The sequence below is a fragment of the Ambystoma mexicanum genome, chromosome 3q, assembly GCF_040938575.1.
Source record: "Ambystoma mexicanum isolate Mex_15411 chromosome 3q, UKY_AmexF1_1, whole genome shotgun sequence".
In the NCBI taxonomy this organism is placed as follows: domain Eukaryota; kingdom Metazoa; phylum Chordata; class Amphibia; order Caudata; family Ambystomatidae; genus Ambystoma; species Ambystoma mexicanum.
The window spans coordinates 760,371,728-760,391,666 of record NC_090926.1 but is presented as its reverse complement, the minus strand read 5'-3'; the positions used below and the strand labels follow the sequence as shown (position 1 = coordinate 760,391,666).

At 46.0% G+C, this 19,939-nt stretch overlaps 1 protein-coding gene across 3 annotated transcripts in view; it reads left to right on the top strand.

Annotated features, from left to right (window-relative positions):
• Positions 1-19,939, top strand: part of LOC138582953 (uncharacterized) — a 1,114,886-nt gene that overhangs the window by 25,206 nt on the left and 1,069,741 nt on the right. The window lies entirely within an intron of this gene.

Here is a 19,939-nt window from a genome sequence, read left to right as displayed (position 1 = left end):
CTTGCTCTTGACTCACAAACGGGTCACCTTGACTTGGATGAGGCCCCTCCCCCAGCCCCCTACAAATGGAGTTGTGGTTTGGAAATGCTATGGGCCAATAGCTGTGAGGAGCTATACGCAAATACAGTCCAAGTCCGCTCTCGTCCTAGAAACATCTGGTCTGCATTTACTGCATTCCTTTGTTAAGCGTCCCTTCAAGTTAAAGATTGGCTCCTCATTTGTAAAACGTGTTCAACTCTTAAAACTGTGACCTACATTTGCTAGCTATGCTTACACGCATGTAAACATTTGTCTTAATATCTTTGACTAGAAATCCCTCTGTAACTACCTTGTCATTGCTTAACGGATACTCCTAATATGTTTTACTTATGTTGTTGATGCTACTATGTACCTTGAAAATCAACAAACAGACGTTTAAAAAAAATGTTTGGGGCAGTGGCTGGATTGCAGCAGAATTTAGAGCTGAATCCGGCGATAGACAAAGTGGGAGAGTTGGTAAGTTTCGATATTTGAAATCGCCTCCCTCTGTGAAACTACCATACATTGTGTATAACAGGATTTATATTTCTGGGACTGAAATGCAGCGCATTAAATCACATACAGCGTTGTCCATAGTGTTCTTTCAGCATACTAGGAAACCTATGTACCCATGAGATCACCAGTGCTCCATTTTGTAGGTACATCTAGCCTTTATCTGAGAGTTGTATTTCAGAATAAAACATGAATGCACCGTTACATAATCAGCAATATTTATTTTGTATTTGTCAATCCATATATGATATGCATCCAAAAAAGTACACTATTCATACAATTCCCTATTAAGACAAACACAATTTGTACTCCGGCTGGTTCCTTATAAAACTTGCACTAAGAAATTTGATAATCGCACCCAGCAATCAAAACGCAAAAATGTACAGAATAAATATCACTTCATACAAAGACCTAAATCTTAAATTAGCAAAATACAACAGAATCCTAAAAAGACATACCGCTAATATATTAAACAAAAAAAAACCACACCACAGAATAACACCAGCGTGCTGATTCTGCCAATATAAAAAATGATCATAATTAGTAAGGGCACCCTAATATACATTATATTCTTTTAAGCATAACTCTCTTGTTTAGATTATCTCAGTCAGCTTTTTTTTAATATTCCCGATAGTAGTGGCTTTCTTATCTGTGCAGAAGAAGACCGAGTGAGACAATGTGTCTCTTGCCCCAGATATACATGGGGTATTGACTCCTTTTGTTTGACCGTACCTCCATTTGTATGTCACCACCTTCAAAGATAACACATTAAATATTGCCTTGGTAAGAAGAATCCTGTGTTGGTAATTCATAACCAATCACAAGTGGCCCCCATCTATAGGTGAACAAGGTAAGTACAGTCTAACTTGAGTTCTTTGTATCAGCTCATTCCCAGGCAATAACATTTTTTCTCAAGGGCCAAGTTGGTGGCCTTCAATGAAAATTGACAGGAACCTCTTCTTGGAAAAAGAAACATTCATGACATAACCCGTGTTCTGGTTTGCTGTTAGACCTCTTGATGTAATATAGCATATTTCATATTTATGTATATATTTTTACATTTGTATAGCACATCAAGGCGCTGTTACATTTCTATGCTTAAGGTTACGGTTACAGTTACATAAAATGCTTAAGGTTACGGTAGCTGGTTGATTACATTTGCTTATAGGGTTTTGTTTGCTATTGCTTAGGGTTACACTTAAGGTTACCTGCAGTAACAAACATAGCTTAAGGAAACGGTTACGGGTACTAGATTCCTACATTGCTTGAAGATTACATTTGCTGTTGCTTACATATTACTTATATTGCTTCAAGTTTATATTTGCTGTTGCGTACAATACTTGGGGATACGCTTGAAAATGCTTACGCTGTAGTGTCGAGTCAGGTAGGTAGCAGTGCAGCATGGCACAGTTGCAGTTAGGATTTTTATAGCTGAAGCCATTAGCTGAGATAAAGGTTCAAGAATAGCAAGAGAACGCAAATACATTACGGTATGACAAGGTCTCTGAGAGCCAAGCAGATTTGCAGGGACAGAATAGAGCATTTCAAAAGGGTAAATTCCAGGAGCAGCAAGATGCTGCAAGTCCCAAACAGTTTGTAAAATTCTGAAGAACAGCACGGCGCTGTAGGTGTGTTGAAGTTACCGGAGGTAGGAACTTTTTGTTGATATCAGCATGGGTGGAGGTTCTTCGAAGCGGTGGCCATCTTACCCTGCTTTGTCATAGTCGAGCACCATGTCTGCTCGGTGTTGTAGGTGCTATATGGGTTCCATGGTGGTTTGGAGTGGGATGGGACTCCATGTTTGTGTAGGACAACTTTGGTTTCCACTCGTCCCTATGCCCTCCAATGCTGTCACCGCAGCTCCGCACAGGTCGCTTCACTCCCTTGTCACCTCCAAGTCAGACACAGCGTCACGCTCCTACCAAGTTGCCGTTGGCAAGTACTGTCTGGACGCTTATGTGCAGGGTAACCCCTTACGTGATATGCAAGTCTGCGGGTCGCTTCAGTTGCTGGCACGGGATCAATGCCAGTGGATCCCAGGGGAGCCTGTCTGGATGTCTTTGTGCAGGGTAACCACTTACCTGATATGCAGGTCTGCGGGTCGCTTCAGTTGCTTGCACGGGATCAGTGCCAGTGGATTCCAGGGGAGTCGTTGGAAAGGACTGTCTGTGCGCCTTTGTGCAGGGGAACCCTGCCGTGATACTCAGGTCTGCGGGTCGCTCCAGTTGCATGCCCAGGATCAAGTCTCCAATAATGCGGCCTGCAGGACCCCAGCGTTACGCTACTTATCCCTGGACCTACGTCCCCGATCGGGACTCTGACAGTAGCCGGGACCACTTTATAGACGGCGGCTAACTCTAGCCCAGCTAGAATATCCCTTTCCTGTACCCATTCCTCCAATATTTGTCAAAGCACACTTGCAAGCAACTTACAAGTTCCATCCAGTAGGGTGACCCGGCGGTACGAGGATGGTTTGGACATGTTACCTTTTTTTCATATAGTTGCACGATTATCCCTACTTTCCAACTGTGTGGGAGACAATTAGTTGAAATTAAGACATTAAATGCCTGTACAAGAACTGTAATCCATAGATCAATCTGGCAGCAACATTTTTTATTTGGTATTCCAGTAATCCCTGGTGAGTTCAAGCATCTTTGCCTGCTTATAACATATTCAATTTCTTCAGGTGTAACTAGGCATAGTTGCCTTTCCTCTGGCAGTGCAGTGACATGTACAAATGCTGTTACACTGCCATTTATTGCATAGAGAGCCTGAAAGTGGGTGATCCGGTCCTTCTCAGATACTTCTCGGGATCCAATGTCTAACTCGTTAAAGTTCCTACCTTCAATGTTCCAGAAGGTTCTGCCACCCTCCCTCTTGGCTGCTTCGCATAGGTGATCTCAATGCTTGTTGGCTATCTACACCCTCACTTTAAGCAATTCCGTTTCATATTCAGCCTTAACTGAATATCCTCCATGTCTGGTCAGGGATTTTATTTAAAGTGTCAAGCAGACCTTTCTTTTTGGCTTTACAGATGGTAAATAACCATGTGTTCCCTGTGAAATGTTTTTCAAATGGATTGTGTCCTCCCACGTATTTCTCATCTTTAGATATCTTCCCTTCCAGCTTTAGCAGATTCGGAAAATAATGTTGGCAGAGGGGCGCTATGCGTCAATTGGTTCGACTCGATGTCCCTCGAGGGCTTCCGTTTCAAGGTCGACATCATCACTAGTAAATATAGCTTGCGCAGCGCCCGTTAGCTTCAGTACAATTTTTCTGCCATAGCTAATGCTTTGAGAATTACGGCGTGCTTCGTTTCCTCAGAAACTGCAACATATAGTAATGGCCTGGTCCTTGGCTTCATCGACCCCGAAGACCGGGTTTAAAAAGTGCCATGACTGCTGCAGCAAGATATCTATCGCAGAGCACAGGACGGCAGACTGTGGGTCTTGCCAGTCCAGGACAGATAAGACATTGAAAGAGCGTAAGGGGAAGTTAGCAACGGGTAGGCCCCCTACAAAATCCCCTCAACGACACCGTCAAAAAGGCCATCATCTTACGAGTCAAGAGGAGACTCTCCTCGGAAGAAAAGGCCCAAAAAACACACCATTCCTCGTCTTCATTGAGAAAACGAGAAGCCACGCTTCTGTTGTGCCGTCAAAAGCCAACAAGGAAAGGGCTAAGGCCAAATCCTGTGCACCGTTGAGCCCGGGAGACAAGCCTAAGACTCCCAAGAACCGTCGAGGTCTTGACTCGACGACAGGCCGTTGAAGACTCCATCGAGTCGGGGGTCTAGCCCCTTGAGGGTTCCATCAACGCCAAAATCGTCAAAGCCATCAGCGTCTTAGCCATCACTGCCATCAGCATCAAAGCCATCGCAGTCATCAGCGTCAAATTCATTGACGCCATTACTGACACATTCTTCGATTGCCTAGAAGGAGTTTGAGAAAAACTACAAACCACTCCCTAGGAAGGATTTTTTCAAGTCCTTAGCCCCCATATATGAGGAACATGAACCATCTGACCAGGATACTCCTCCATTGGTTTAGAATTTGGACCACCAAATGTTCCTGAGGCCCTCATTTCTTGGGAGACCAAAATAAAAGACCTTCATGAGAACCTACAGTCAGCAAGTGGCATAGACCCATCGCCAGAGCTGGAATTTGGCAAGCCAGACCCGGCAGAGCATGCAGATGCGTGATATATACAACTTATGACCAGAGTGATTCACTTTTTGGGATGGGGCAGGCCTGCTCCTCCATTTGAACAGGACAACCTTACTGATATTCTTGATAAGGGACCTGAGAAGGACCCTATACTACCTTTTCATACTGCCCTACAGAAGAGGGTTAAGGCAAATGGGGATGCACCGGAAACAAGTCCGTCCGTCAACAAAAACCTCACCAAAAAATACAGGCCCTCAAGTAGTGATCCAGACTACTTGTCTAAACATCCAGAACCAGAAAGCCTAGTAGTTCAGGCAGCTACATCAACATCAAAGCAAGCTGCATATCCAACTATATTGCTAGATAGGGACGATAAGTGTTTAGACGCAGTGGCGAAAAAGGTGTTTTCTGCATGAAGCATGTCGCTAAAATCAGCTAATGCCACTTGCGCTCTAGCAAAATTCTCGTTCACCTGGTGGGACTGCATTTCCATGGCAGCTGAACACTTTCCCGAAGGGGAAGAGAGAGACAATTTCCTGAACATTGTAAGAGCCGGAAAGGAGGCAATGTGGTAGTCTCTTCAGTCAGGCATAGATTCTGCAGACTGCATCAGCAGAGCCATGTAGGCGAGCACAGTGATACGCAGATTTGCGTTGTTGAAGTCGGGATTTGCACCGGTTTGGAGGGGTAGGTCCTTTCGTTACTACTCCTCTTTACAGCAAGAGGACTGGCTGTTCAAAGGGTCCAAAGAAAGTTCCCTCGTGGTGGATGGGGGAGAGGTGGCAAGTCTGGCTAAGGAACAGCCACTTTACTGTAAGCCGCTGCTTCAGCCGCCTCAAAACCTCTCGGAGGCCTCAACACTCAAAAACCTGGTGGGGGGGGCAGACTCTCGCAGCATCTGCAAGAATGGCAGAGTATTATTTCCGATGCGTGGGCGTTGGAAACAGTTGCCCAGGGTTATTGCCTCCCTTTTTTAAGAAGGCCTCAGGATTATCACCCGGGGAGCCCCTCGGTAAAAGTCTGTGTATATTGTTAGAGAAGATTGGAACTAATGAATGCTGAAATCATCTGTCTCCAATAGACATGGCTATGCCAAAAACCACTATGTGACGGCTACTCGACGTATATGAATCCTGCAATAAGCGGCCACAAAGGCTGCCCATCTTCAGGCCTACTCGTCTTGCTTAAAATCAGTGCACAACTAACAGTTATTGACAATAAGATCATCAATCCATGGACTCAAATAGTAATAATACAATAAGATCAGATACCTGGTACCTCAAATTCCCTTCCTCCAGCAATCTTTGACAACCAATACTTGGCAGTGATTAACACCTACTGGAATCCCCAAAAAATAAAGGATGACCTCTACATCGACTCACTCCTAATATCTATGGATGAAATTGCTATCACGTTCAAAGGATGATACCCTACCCATTTCCTAATCCGTAAAAAGGTTGGGGTATTGAGACCCATCTTGGACTTGAGATGCTTGAATAAGTTCCACATGAACTCATGAAGATGCTTGAATAAGTTCCTCATGAAGGACAAGTTCAAGATGGTCACTCTTTCTCAGTTCCTTCAGGCCCTCCAGCTTTAGGATTGGATGGTGTCATTGGACCTTCAGTATGCTTACTTTCATGTGCCTATCCATCACAAGCACAGAAAGTACCGGAGTTTCTTTGTTGGCGGTTCTCACTATCAGTTTTGAGTTCTGCCATTCGGGCTGACCTCCACCCCAAGGGTTTTCCCCCATGTTGTTAGCGGTGATGCCAGTGATTCTCAGCAGAGGGGGGTGTTCACATCTACCCCTACCTGGACAATTGGCTGATCATGGCCCATTCCCGAAGAACAGGCCCTGGAACATCTCAGCATAACATGCCCCTCTCTCCACAGACTGGGCTTCTCCCTCAATTACAAAAAGTCCCACATGATACCATCTCAAAGACTCCAGTTCATCATCGGAGCAGTCCTGGGTACATCCTTGGGAAAGCCTTGCCACCCGAGCTGATGGCTCAACACATTCTGCGGATGGTCACCAAATACCAGAGTGCTCAGCATCTTCCCACCTTTGATTTTTTTTTTTTTTGTTTTTTTTTTTAGGTCCTCGGCCTCATTGCATCCTGCATTTTCCTGGTGCCAGAGGCTCTTCTGAGAATGACATCTCGCCAATGGACTCTCAGGACGCAGTGGTCTCAATTCTCAGGCAAGATGTCAGAACTACTTTAGGTTTCGTGCAGGGTCGCACGGTATCTCCTGTTGTGGGCCTGCGAGGACAATATTCTGAGGGGAAAACCTTTTTGGCAACCATTGCCGGAGATAACAGAAGTTACGGATGCCTCACTCATGGGGTGGGGATCCCACGCCAATGATCTGACAGTCGGCGGTGGTTGGTCTCCATCGTAGTCCAAACTACACATCAACCTTTTGGAGCTGAGGATAATCATACTAGCGCTAACAGCCTTTCTGCCCTCTGTAGAAGGAAAGATTGTCCTGATAATGGCAGACAACACAGTCGCTATGAACTAACTCAACAAGAGAGAAGGTGTAGGGTCATTATCACTATGCGTAGGCAAGGCAGCACTGGTTCTGGGCAATTCAAGAAGGAATCTCCCTATTGGCAGTTCACCTAGCTGGAGCAGGCAGAGCAGTGTCTCCCACCGGTGGGAACTAGCTCAGGAAGTCCTTCAGAAGATATTTGCCCTTTGGGGAACCCCTCAAGTAGATCTGTTCACGACCAGTATCAACCAGAAGTGTGAACTTTCTGCTCCAGGGAATTTTCACCAAGAGGAGCTCTAGGGGACACAATTTTAGTGGACTGGGAGGTTCCACTCCTGTACGTGTTTCCTCTAGTCCCGTCATTCCTCAAGTCATGAGGAGGTTGAGAAAGATCGGGGAAAATCATTATCCGAATTGCTCTGGATTGGGCCAGGAGGACATGTCCATCTGCCTTCCAATGCGCCTTCCACAAAGAGAGGAGTTCTCTTGCGAGAGGAGGACCGGGTTCACCACCCAGAGGTCAAGACACCCAACCTTCACGCATGGTTTTTGAGAGGTTGAGATATAAGGATTGGGACGGCCCGGATGACGTAATGGAGATTTTGCTTTCGTCCAGAAGGCCAGCAACTAAATCCTTGTACCTCTGCCATTGGAACAGATTCTGAAGCTGGTGCAGGGAAAAGTATGTGGACCCTTTTGAGTGCAATACGCCTATGGTGTTGTCTTTCTTATTACACCTGGTAAATCTGGGGCTCCAGATTGGAACCATCAAAGGGCACTTGGCAGCACTTTCGCTCTTCAAGCGCACTTCGGAAGAGCTGTCCTATTTCAACCTGCCGTTGGTTATACAATTTCTAAAGGGGCTAACTAATGTGTTTCCTCCTTCACCTTTTCAGGTTCCAATTTGGAATCTGAATCTTGTATTAAAATGTCTTATGTACGCTCCATTAGACGCGCTCCACTCGTGTCCTTTAAGACTGCTGACTTTTAAGACCATATTAGTAGTCGCTTTAACATCAGCCCACAGGGTGAGTGAGTTACAGACCTTATCTAGTCGTCCTAAGAGTTAAGCCTACATTTCTTCTGAAAATTGTGTAGGATTTTCAAATCTCTCAGAAGATTGTGTTACTAACATTTTAATTGCCTTCACATCCATGCAAGGAGGAGGAAAGGCTAAACAGGTTAGATGCAAAAAGGGCACTTAGCGTTTATATTTCACGTATGGCTAAAATATGTCAAATTGACCAACTCTTTGTGGTGTACACTGGACACAATTTGGGACTCGAGGTCACAAAACAAACATTATCCAGATGGATAATACTGGGCATTACGGAATGCTACAGGCTTGCAGGAAAAGATCCTACAGAAGGCCTAAGTGCCCATTCCACAAGGGGCATGGCTACGTCTTCTGCTTTGCAAAGATGGGTGCTGATAAATGACATTTGCGCGGCAGCCACCAGGTCAACTATTCACACATTCACAAAACATTACGGCCTGGATTCGTCTGCAGGCCAGGAAGGAGGATTTGGAAAGGCGGTTTTACATTCTGTCCATGACTGAAAATGTGTATACCCTCTTCCAAAACTGACACTTCTTTGGGAGTCATCTAAAGATGAGGAATACGTGGGAGGACACAATCCATTCAAAGAACAAGTTACTTATCCCTGCTAACTTTCTTTTCGACTGGATGTTCCTCCCACGTATTCCTCATTGACCCACCCAGCCTACCCCGCAGTTGAATTTCTGTGCATTACACCATATGTTCCTTCATGGTCTGATTGTCTTGGACACACTAATGCCGGTAATCCTGTAAGAAGATGGGGTAAAAACAGAACTGAACTGAACGGGCTCTGCATGTGCTAAATATACCAGCGATCAGGATGACTTCGAGACACTGGCCCTCGAAGGACATCGAGTCGACCACATCGATGCACTGCGCCCTCTGCTGAATATTTTTTCCAAAGTAGCTGAAGCTGGAAGGGAAGCTATCTAAAGAGGAATAATATGTGGGAGGAACATCCAGTCGAAAGAAGGTTACCAGGGGAAGGTAACTTGTTCATCTTTGCTAGTTGCAGAGATTTTAAGGTTACTCTGGCAGGCTGAGCATTTGAGCTTCGGCATGTCATGATCTCAGATTGTAGCGATAGTCACTCTCCTATGCAGACTACTCTCCTTGTCACTTGTCCATAGTAACAAACAGATGCCCTTCTTCAATATCTGTGGAGTCTTTGAGATCGATCTGGAAGCCAATATATGATGATTGTGATTTATCTCATACCTCATAGGCATCTGAAAAACATGGATACTGTTATGGGAATTAAGACATGATCAATTATACTATTAAACTTCCCATTATCATATATACAGTTGCCAGATGATACAGAAACACATCTGCCATTATCAACTCTAAACCCTATTTCCTTCAGGATGACCCATAGGTATAGAGCATTGCACCAGAGTATTTTCAAGGTGTGGTCTTGGTAAATATAGAGCCGCTTCCTTCTCATTCTCCAAAAAAAGAATCTGTGCCCAGTCTGAGGTTAAATCATCTCCCACAATTACTGGGCGAACACAAAGAATTGAGCTATGATCTTTTAGCATAATGTCCTTCAGAGAGTTCAATAATGCCATGGATCCCTTACCAGTTTTATTATTATAAATGTTTACTAAAGAATTTACTTTACTTCCCCTAGTTTTCACAATCAGTGAAATAATATTGGCCATTGGCTTGCATAGTTGAGGTACTTCGACGCCTAGACTTAATGAAATATAGATAACTAGACTACCTCACCCCCAAGAGGGCCTTTAAAACTAGTGCTGGGAAGAAAATAAAGTGAGAAACCTTGGAGATTAATTGCGTCAACTAGCTAAGTTTCTTGAAACATCTGGCTCTGATGGGCATTGATAAACTCTAACCAATCAGTGTTGGATAACCTACGTTTGAGACCCCCAATAGTCCATACCAAAAGCTTTATATTGGTAGCTTCAGCTGAAGTCTTGATCTAATTTGTCCACCCCTTTGCTTCAACAGCTTCTGTGAAGCCTTGTCTTCTAAAACCGTCCGCTGTCTGTATGCAGCCTGATTTAGATCCAGATGTATACAGCCTGTTTTAGATTCAAAGCTGCCCTGTTTAGTGCCAGCAAGGTATGGGCATCCCATTGAGGGGTACTGTGCTGGTTCAGACATAAGACCCGTTGACAGGAAAATCTTTTGTTGGAGAGAAATGATGGCTTATTTGGTAAACTCACCTGATTCCTTATCCAGCCCACTATTTCAGTATTAACTCAAATGTTACTTGTCTGTGGCTTAGTTAGGTCATTACCGATATATATCCTTTTTCTCACCCTGGTCTGTAGGAAATGGTCTATAGAAAAAGCCCCGCAGGAACGAATTGTCTGTCGCCTTTAACCTTCCATAGTCGGTTTTGAAACTTAATTGGTTAATTTAATGTAATTATAATGCAATACTCTAGAATACTTTTCTGGCTATATCCCACCCAGTCTGAGCATCTTGCTGTAAGTAAATCCCTCACACAGAGCAGTATCACACCACATGTAATATTAACAAAATCGACCTCCTTGTTCATTAATCAGATTGCGTCTTCTACACAGGAAGCTTCCATCCTCACATTAGTCGAGACCAAGGCTAAAGGTGCAGCCTGAGGTGGCAGTTCCAACCTAATGTTTGAGTGAACACTTTGTCTATTATTGGACATAACTGCATCGTTCCCAACATCAGGATCTACACATGTCCCGACAAAAGGGTCACAAAATTCATCCAGCCCAGCATAATTGCTATTTACTCCTTCCATAACGACTGCTGGCTCAGTTAGATACATTATTTTGGAGATGCCCCATCTGGTGCAGGAACTGGTAAATTTCCACCCAGCAGAAAAGGGCCTTACTTGTTTCCTGGTCTACCAGCTGGAGTCTTCCAGGTTTTCCCACTTGCATGTACTGTCTTTCCATCCTCCTTCTTTGTGGGTATATTTGAATGAAGCCTTCACTTTAATGCTTTCGTCAGAGAGTGTCTAGGAATTAGCCTGGGGAGCCAGAGCTACACAACTTCCCCAATACCATATCAAGTATGCTTTCTCACCTCAGCAAACAAACTTCATGTATGCTTAAAACGTGATTTTCTATAAGCGACAACCTTTTGCCAAAAGTATACTCTGAGTAGATCTCCTTCATACAGAGTAACATAGAAATATTTTCGTTTGACCTGCTCTCTACATGTAGTTTCTCACATTTCATAACACTATTCGGAACTTCACTGTGTGCATTGTTCTTACTACCATTGCTCATCTTATTATGACCAGTGTTACTCTGTACTGAGGCTGGCTCCAGAGTACTTTCAACCTGCACCAAAATATCTTCCAAATCTTGGGGTATCACATCCAAACTATCCCTTCCTTTCCAATGGTATTTTACAGCAAGGAGAATATTCTCCTCCAGTTCTCCCACTGCTTTTTTCAGAAAATGTTACAAGTCCCGGAACCATTACCAAGCTTTTTTAAAAAAACAATTAAAAAACAAATTGTATTGTTTTGAAACGTGCACATAACACAAAGCAAAATACACAGCTGCACATGATTGGGTAAATCGCAGGGTGTATGTGGATACCAATAAACTAAGATTAGAAAATTAACTAAGATAACGCAAATAAGGTACAGTTGGTGAGAAATCATGGTATCTCCCCAACCCTCTCCCTCGCTCTCGCTCCCACTCCCTCAGACCCCCATATTTTCACACTTTGTTTTCTTCCAGACAACCCTGTGCCTTATATACTCTTTTCTCCAGGGCCATACACATATCCATTTCAGAGGTCAATTTACGCAGTCAAGGGCCATCTGTAGCCCTCCATAAGGATGCAATAGTCTGTCTCATCAGTAGTTTCGTCCCGTATCCCAAGAAGCAACAATTTCAATTTAACCGAATCTCCAGACCCATGACAATATTGAGTTTGTCCAGTATTGAACATGCGGGTATTCTCAAATAATATGCATAAAGATACCTTCCGCCCCCTGCATCTTAGACGGCTAGCCTGGATAATTCGACTCCACCAAAACAGTGCAACACTTGTATAATAAACTCTATGGAGTATTTTAAGTTGAATCAGCCGTATCCTGGCAGAGATCCCAATTTCCCTCAGAAACATCAACACTTCCACCCATTCCTTTGATTGAAGGGAGCCTATATCCCTTCCCCATTTTGTCTTGTGAGTGGTTAGCTCTTAGATCCCAAAGACTGTGATGACCTGGTATAAAGTTGAGGTAACTGTAGTACAAATACGCTATGGGAGTAGATCTGCCTTGAGAGGAGAACATGACGGATATCTTACAAAGATTGGAATTGGGCTTTCAGGGCATGTGATAGCTGCATGTGGTGGTATTGTCCAGAGTTCTGAAGTCCCAACATCCTTGCCATTTCAGCAAAGGCAACCAATTTATCCTCCTTCACCACATCTTAGAGCTGCAGTTACTTCTCTCCCATCTTCCAAAGCAGCCTATTTTATCAACTTCACACATTACGCCATAGAGGCTGAGTTGGGGTCGCCCGGCCTCCCGGGCTCACATGTCGACGTGTTTCAGTCCACACCGGTCTCATGTGCCCCATCATGAGCGACAATTTCTTTGGATCACTATATAGAATTTGGGTAAGAGGCCGCTCCTGCATCCACCTCCAGTCGGCCATAATGTGTGGGAGTGAGGGATCTCCATGTATCCAGTCGTTTACTGATGACAGTTGACCAGCCCAGTAATACCTCTGCATGTTGGATAGTCCAATGGTGCCCTCCCATACTGATAGTTGTAGTGTAACAAAGGCAATACAGCGCTGCCAACCACCCGATAGGCAGTTTCGAAGATTGGCATCATCAACTTTAACCAATTCTGCTCTAGGAATGTGGAGTGGTGCATTTTGTAATATGTACAAATATCTGGGCAGGGTCAACATTTTGAATAGGGCTGAACTGGAGAACTTCCAGCCCTTTAAGACGAGGTAGCAATACTCTGAGATGAATGGGGATGCAGAGATCACTCAAACCATCAATCAAAACTACTCAGTAGGCAAAAAGATAACTTTTTTAATGTCAATTATCTAAAACAGGGAGTACAAGGTCTCAACGAACTTCACAAAAAGCACTCTTCTATACTAAATTCTCGTCATAGGTGACGTACAACCTGCGTATTACTAACGTCATCCTACGTGGCAAACTACAAAAGCTACTAGAAAGTGTGATTGGGTCTAAGGGAGCCTCTAAGTATATACTCCTTACTAGTCTAATGGGCATAAAAGAGGTGATAGGTTTCATAACATCAGGTGGGGCAACTAAGCCCTTCCCTAAAAACAGGTCACTATGAACGTCATTAAATACATAACGTCCCATTGGTTACTTAACTATAGGGCTCCTAATCACGCGCCCCTCTACCATTAGCTGATTTCTAACCTTTGTCAGCCCTCTTCCACCCACGCTAGCAGCACGCAGGCCAGACTACCAGGTGAGCTGGTCACAACCATAGCTTCTCACCAATTGGAACATCATCCATCATCACCTTAGTGGTCTGCTGTCAATTATGCCTTTTGAATGTGTTGAAAGCGGCCGTGTGTGTGTGGAAAGGTCGGTACAGTGCAGCTTGACACAATTTTCACAGAGACGAGAGACGCAACCCTGTTCTCATGCCGAGAGGTTCCTTCCACTAGCCTTCTTTTTTTGAGCTGCAGGGAGAGCCGCTGAGAGCCGCGTGAGCTGTGGAAAATCTGGGAAAAATCGCTTTGTTTCCACGCGGCAATTTACTTGGCGGCGGCGGCTGCTATTTTCTGTTTTGGAGCCTGGTGAGCAGAGAGAGCTGATCAGAGAGTTGATCAAAGAGAACGGTAAGCAGTAAGCCTCCTGGACCCAAGGCGCCCCAAGGCTCTTGGGATCTAAAGCTCCAAGACAGCTCAGAGCCTAGGGTAGAGTCGGTAGTAGCAGCAGTAATTATCCGGTCTTGCCTACCGCTGGCAAATAAGGTGGTGGGGGTTGCATGTGTTATTATCCCTGCAAAAATATTGCGATACAAAAATATTGCCATATTTGTGCAGCAATATTGAGCCATAGACCCTGTGAGGGACACCCCTGCAGCCCTTGCATTATTTTTAAATGTGCGGGGGACACCCCCGCAACCCTCGCTCCCACAAATTACACCCCCCCCAAAAAATAGCGCTTATGGCGAGACAGACGACCATATATACAGCAATAGTTTTGGTGGGGATCATATGCATGGATACCGTGGTGGGGAAGTGCATCTTCAAACGTTGTAAATCTGGGGTTGGTGTTTTTATCCCACCAAAGGGCATACACCTGGTGGACTTACAACTACCCACCTGTTCAGGTTTTATAGGGGCCCATGCGATGCTAACTCTGGAGTGGGAGCTTCCACACCGCTCGGCCACCCGATTCGGGACTTATGTGAGACGAATCTGAATTACACCTTAACCATGTCTTCAATGAGGAACACAATTGCTACAATGTTTCCCAGAAGGGAAAGAGTGTCCTTACGACTGGTTTTGGGTCTACCTGAGAAAGTTATAGGTATGCCCATTCTGTTAGGGGATTCACCAGAAAAAGACCTAAAAAACAAAAGAAGAATGCAAATAAGCTTCCAGTTGATCCTCTGGCCACATTGGGGCTGAAACTGAAGAAAACAAAACAGAAAAATCAATCGGACACTAATCGGTTCAATAAAAACCTAAAGGGGTTGACAATATCTTCTAAAGGTTCAGATGACCCCAGACTACGGAATACATGTAAGGGGAAAAAGGAAAATCCCCCCAAACATTCAGAAAAAATGTGTGGAAGCTTCCCCGGAGGTGTTGGTTAAATCAATGAGTGCAGTCGCAATTCAAACCGACTCAATCGGTCCCCCAAGGAAAATAGCCTGTATCTTTTTAAAGGCACTGCCGAAAGTCAATCAGGTCAAAATGTTGTTAAAACTGGCCCAAATCTTTTTGAAGCCTGCTCCCAAAGTAATCGCCACAAATGTAAGCTTGCCAGCTCAATAGATTGCCTATGAAAGGGCTATAGGGGTGGCGGCTGCTAATCAACTTGGGGGTAATAACCCACTGCCTCAGTTCATGTCTTGATCTATTTTGGGCCAAACATTGGCAGTAGGGCCAGCTATGGGTTGGTCCAGTGTCTCTGACCCTCAGTTTGGTCTACAAATGAAAAGCAACGTTGACTCTCGACAATCAGTGTCTAAAACGGATGTACAAAAGAGGGAGCTTAAAGTCTATCCCTCAAGAAAGCTGCCTAGTGTTAATGGAAACTCTCCCTTAAATCGCTCAGCGATATTGACGGGGATGAACTCTATTTCCTCTTTGAAGTATTTCTCAACAGCAGACATCAAATTGCTGTCTTTTGCTTACAGTTAGAATACCAACATAGTTGAACTGCAGCTAAACTCAAGATTGGGGAAAGAAATGATTATGGGGGCCAAAGATGATTGGAATCAACGGGGTATAATAATATCGGATCAGTGCTCCCCGTTGATCAATTCTCAACCTTCTGTAGTGCCCGAAATGTGTGTGAGATCTTTGTCCATGGCCTCAGTGGCCTCGCTTTCTTCCTCTTCTAATACGTGGGACTTGGTACCGGAGATCATATCCCAAGTTCTACTTAAATTGGGTACCCCACAGCAGAGACTCTAGTTGGACAGCTGCTTACTTTACTCTCTTGGAATTCCAGGGGGTTTAATTCACTCTCCTCTGATACTGTGAGACTTCAGACCATCTTGAGTTCGGATCTGATATTTCCTCAGGAAATATGTTTGTTGTATAATGTGGGAATTGATGGTTTTTCAACTTTATAACAGCTGGCCCAGCAATTGGGGGGGGGGAGATACACATGTAAAAATTATGTTTTTATGTCATTGGAATTGATATTGATAGAGGGACAGGGCATTCAGATTGTGAGAGTGAACCTGTCTGGCAACAGGGCAGAGGGGCATTGGTTGGTGGTTAACCTGTATTGGAACCCATTGGGCTGCAATCTGTGGGAGTTTCTACAAGATCTATCAGACGTTTGGTTAAATATGCCTCCTTATTTCCGGCAGATCAACTGTTAATAGCGGGGGGCGTGGCTTGGCAGCCATGGGCTAGGCTGCTCTCTGGGAGAGCTCTGTGGATCCGCACATCAATCCGACGAAGCGCGCAGACTTTAAGCTGGAAATCCAACGTGAAAATGCCACTGATGCCGTATGAATACATGGAGCCTATGACGCACAAGGCTACACAAGACTTGAGAGGAAACTGATGAAGTTATGCAACATTGTTGCTCTCTGCGGGCATCCTGAGCTGGCAGCAAAATGGCAGTTGCCCTGTGACTTAAGAAAGAACAAATAACGGCCGAAGCTGGAGCGGGAGCCAGCGAGGGCAGTGCAGCTGGCACCCTTGGTGCGAAGCAGCAGAAGGAGGACGACGCGGACCAGAACAGGGACGCCCAGTGACTCGATTGTCTCGAGTCACCAGCCCTGGTGTGCCCGAGGTCCGGCGGCCGTTGTGCGAGGTCCCGGTGCACCCATGTGTGCACTGAAGCAAAACTCCCTGCGCTCCAAGGCACGGACAAGGTACGGTGAGCCGGGACGTGGAGGGACCGCAGGCATGCTGTGAAAAAGCAGAGGACTGCAGAACTGAGGAGCCGGAGGACGCGGAGAGGGCCGGGGGGGCAGCGGCAGACCATAAAGGCTGCGGCGGACGCCCCGAGTGCCGGATTGGAGTGCGGGCGTCCGCGGCAGCAAGAGAGGAGTCTGAGAGAGGAGGATACTGGAAGCAAACTGGGCCGCGCACCCCGGAACTAGGCTGCCAGTAACGAACTTGCTGGTAGGACCACATCATTGATGCGCTGGTGCAGCACGATCCCCTGAGGAGCTCACGGGAGCACCACCACAGTGTCCCCCCACCCCCGAACACTCCCAAAGCGCACAACGAATCAAGCAGATTACTGGGGAAAGGAAAGGGGGCCAGACGCGCTGCATGAGGGGTGGCGAGACTTTGGAAGCTAAGAAAGGGGCAGACAGCCCCTTCCCTAAGGCAGAAAATAAGAGGCATAGCTGTGGATAGAGGTGGAGGGCGGAAGCACGCCCCTCATGGCTAGCAGATGGGCACAAAGAACAGCGCTCTGGATAAGAAGACAAGCACCCACTGCCAAGAAGAAGGGCAAATAGGGGTCCGCCGAAGATGGACAGTGACCAGAACAGGGCATTGGAGGCTCCGCCAAAACATAGCAGGCTGACAAGGACGCTGCTTAAACTGTGTCACACTGGCACGCTGACACCCTGTCCCAGCTAGCAAGGCCAGATGCAGGATCAATAACCATCATGCATGATAGTGCATGACACACACGGCAGGCACAGGGGACAACCTCAAGAGCGCTGGGGAGGACTTCTATACCGGACCAGTGCAGTGCCAAGATACATACTGAACGAATAAACAGGAAGCTCAAGGATCGAGAGCTGCAAACTCCCCATGTGGTGGACCAGAACATCAAGCATTAAAACGCACGACTGGCAGTGCTATAGGAAGCCCGCAGCCACGAAGAAGAGGCTGAGGGGCGGCACAAGAACCCAAACACTGCAGAGGAAACGTATCCTGGCATAGAGACCGGGTGGGGCAAGGTCTTCAAAGGGAGGAAAAGTTAAGGGCAAGCAGCCTACAATAGACATATTCACCAAGTCGTAGCAGTCTCTGGCCACCCCGGCACAAGCCATGGCTACCACACCTGCAGATGCGGCCCCGCCGAGAGATGACCATGTGATCCTCGCAGCCATTACATACCTAAATACCTCATGGGGGATAGCGATGGCGGACCTGAAAGCTGCATTGGAAACCAAGATCGACGCGGTGGGGATAGAGGTCAATCTGCTGAGGCAGGATGCGAGAGCGCTGGCAGAGAGGATGAGTGGCCTAGAGAGCGCTGTGAAAAGCAACACGGACACCAGCACAAAAAATGCTAGAGAAGTCCACATACTGAAACAACAGTTGTCCAACCTGGAGAACTGAGCAGAGGAAGCCGAGGGACGAGCGAGGCGCATCAACATCCGCGTGGTCGTCCTACCAGAGGGAGAAGAAGGCCAGGACCCCACGGACTATATAGAGAACATGATTATCCAGGAAATAGGATCTAGCAAGCTCTCCAAAGGGTTTGCAATTGAATGCGCGCACAGGGCCCTGATGAGAAGGCGGCAGCCCAGAGCCCCTCCCCCACCCTGTGCAATCATAGCGAAGATCCTGAACTACAGGGATAGGGAGAAGATCTTGGAATTCTTCCGGAAAGGAGGGACGATAACATCACTTCATACCATGATTACACTATGCTGGTGCAGAGACAGCGCTATAGCTATGTGGCGATTAAAAAGGAGACTGTGCACAGCCGGATTCAAATACATGCTCTTGTATCCCACACAGCTCAAGGTTTTACACGAAGGCAAAGCACACTTCTTCGACACCCCAGAAGAAGGGCGAATTGGTTGGATGCGCATGAGTACCCGGAGTGGGAAGAGGAGCAGGATCGAGACGAACACGATAAGTGATTAAATGCCACGCAAGATACAGTGAGGTGTGAGGGTGTCCAGGGCAGAGAACGTAGAAAGGGATAACTATGAGCGCAGCTAGAAATGATAGCACTAAGGGATTGTAACATGTAACACTTGGACTTGTTGGACTAGAATATAAATTGCATAAAATAAAATGGGTAGCGACAAGCGCGCTTAGCTTGATGATTAAAATAGGAGTCACAGGATGGAGACAACCTACCCCCGGCAGATAGAGGAGTAGGAGCGCCACTAGGGAGATACCTCCCTGTTGAGCCTGGAGTACGGGCAATTGCCGGAAAAGTGCTAGATGCGGGGGGGCCTGAGATCCAGGGATGGAGCTGGGCAACAGTTGGGAGGGGGGAGGAACAGTAGAGGGTTGGAGACTAAGTTGGGGGAAGGAAGGAAGGAAGGGAGGGGCAAGGAGGGTTTTTGGGGAAGTTGAGTGGGTAATGGTTAAGGGTAGTTTAAGTTGTCGAAAGAGCTTACATACCCGAGCGTTAGCACCTAAGGAACAAATCAGGAAGGGGCAAGGAGGGGGACGGGAAGTGGCTGGAAAATGGGGACCTCAAGGTAATTTCTTGGAATGTCAGGGGGCTGAATAGCTACCTAAAAAGGAATAAGGTCATGATGTATCTGAGAAGGCAAAAAATAGACACAGCCCTAATACAGGAGACCCACCTCACAAAAGACAAACTAGAGATGGTCTGGAAAAAGTGGAGAGGGACCCTTGTTGGAGCAACATATTCGACTTATGCCAGAGGGGTGATTACCTGGGTAGCATCAAATGTCCCATTTCAGTTGCTACAATCTACAGTTGTAGCAGATGGGAGGATGATCATACTGAGGGGGCTGGTGGAAAATAAAGAAGTATGTATTGTTAACACGTATGCCCCCAATTAAGATACTGGGACATATTTCAGGGCTCTATATAAGAAACTGTCCATTGATCTAAACGGGACAGTGATCTGGGGGGGTGACTTTAATTGTACATTGCACCCGAAGGTGGACAGATCAGATAACAGACGAGACAGACCTACCCCCGCTACTAGAGCCCTGCAGACCCTGTTAACAGAGTTTCGGCTAGAGGATGTATGGAGTGCACGTCACCCACAAGAGAAGCAATATTCACACTATTCGGCTCCAACAGAATCTGTATTCAAGGCTAGATTATAT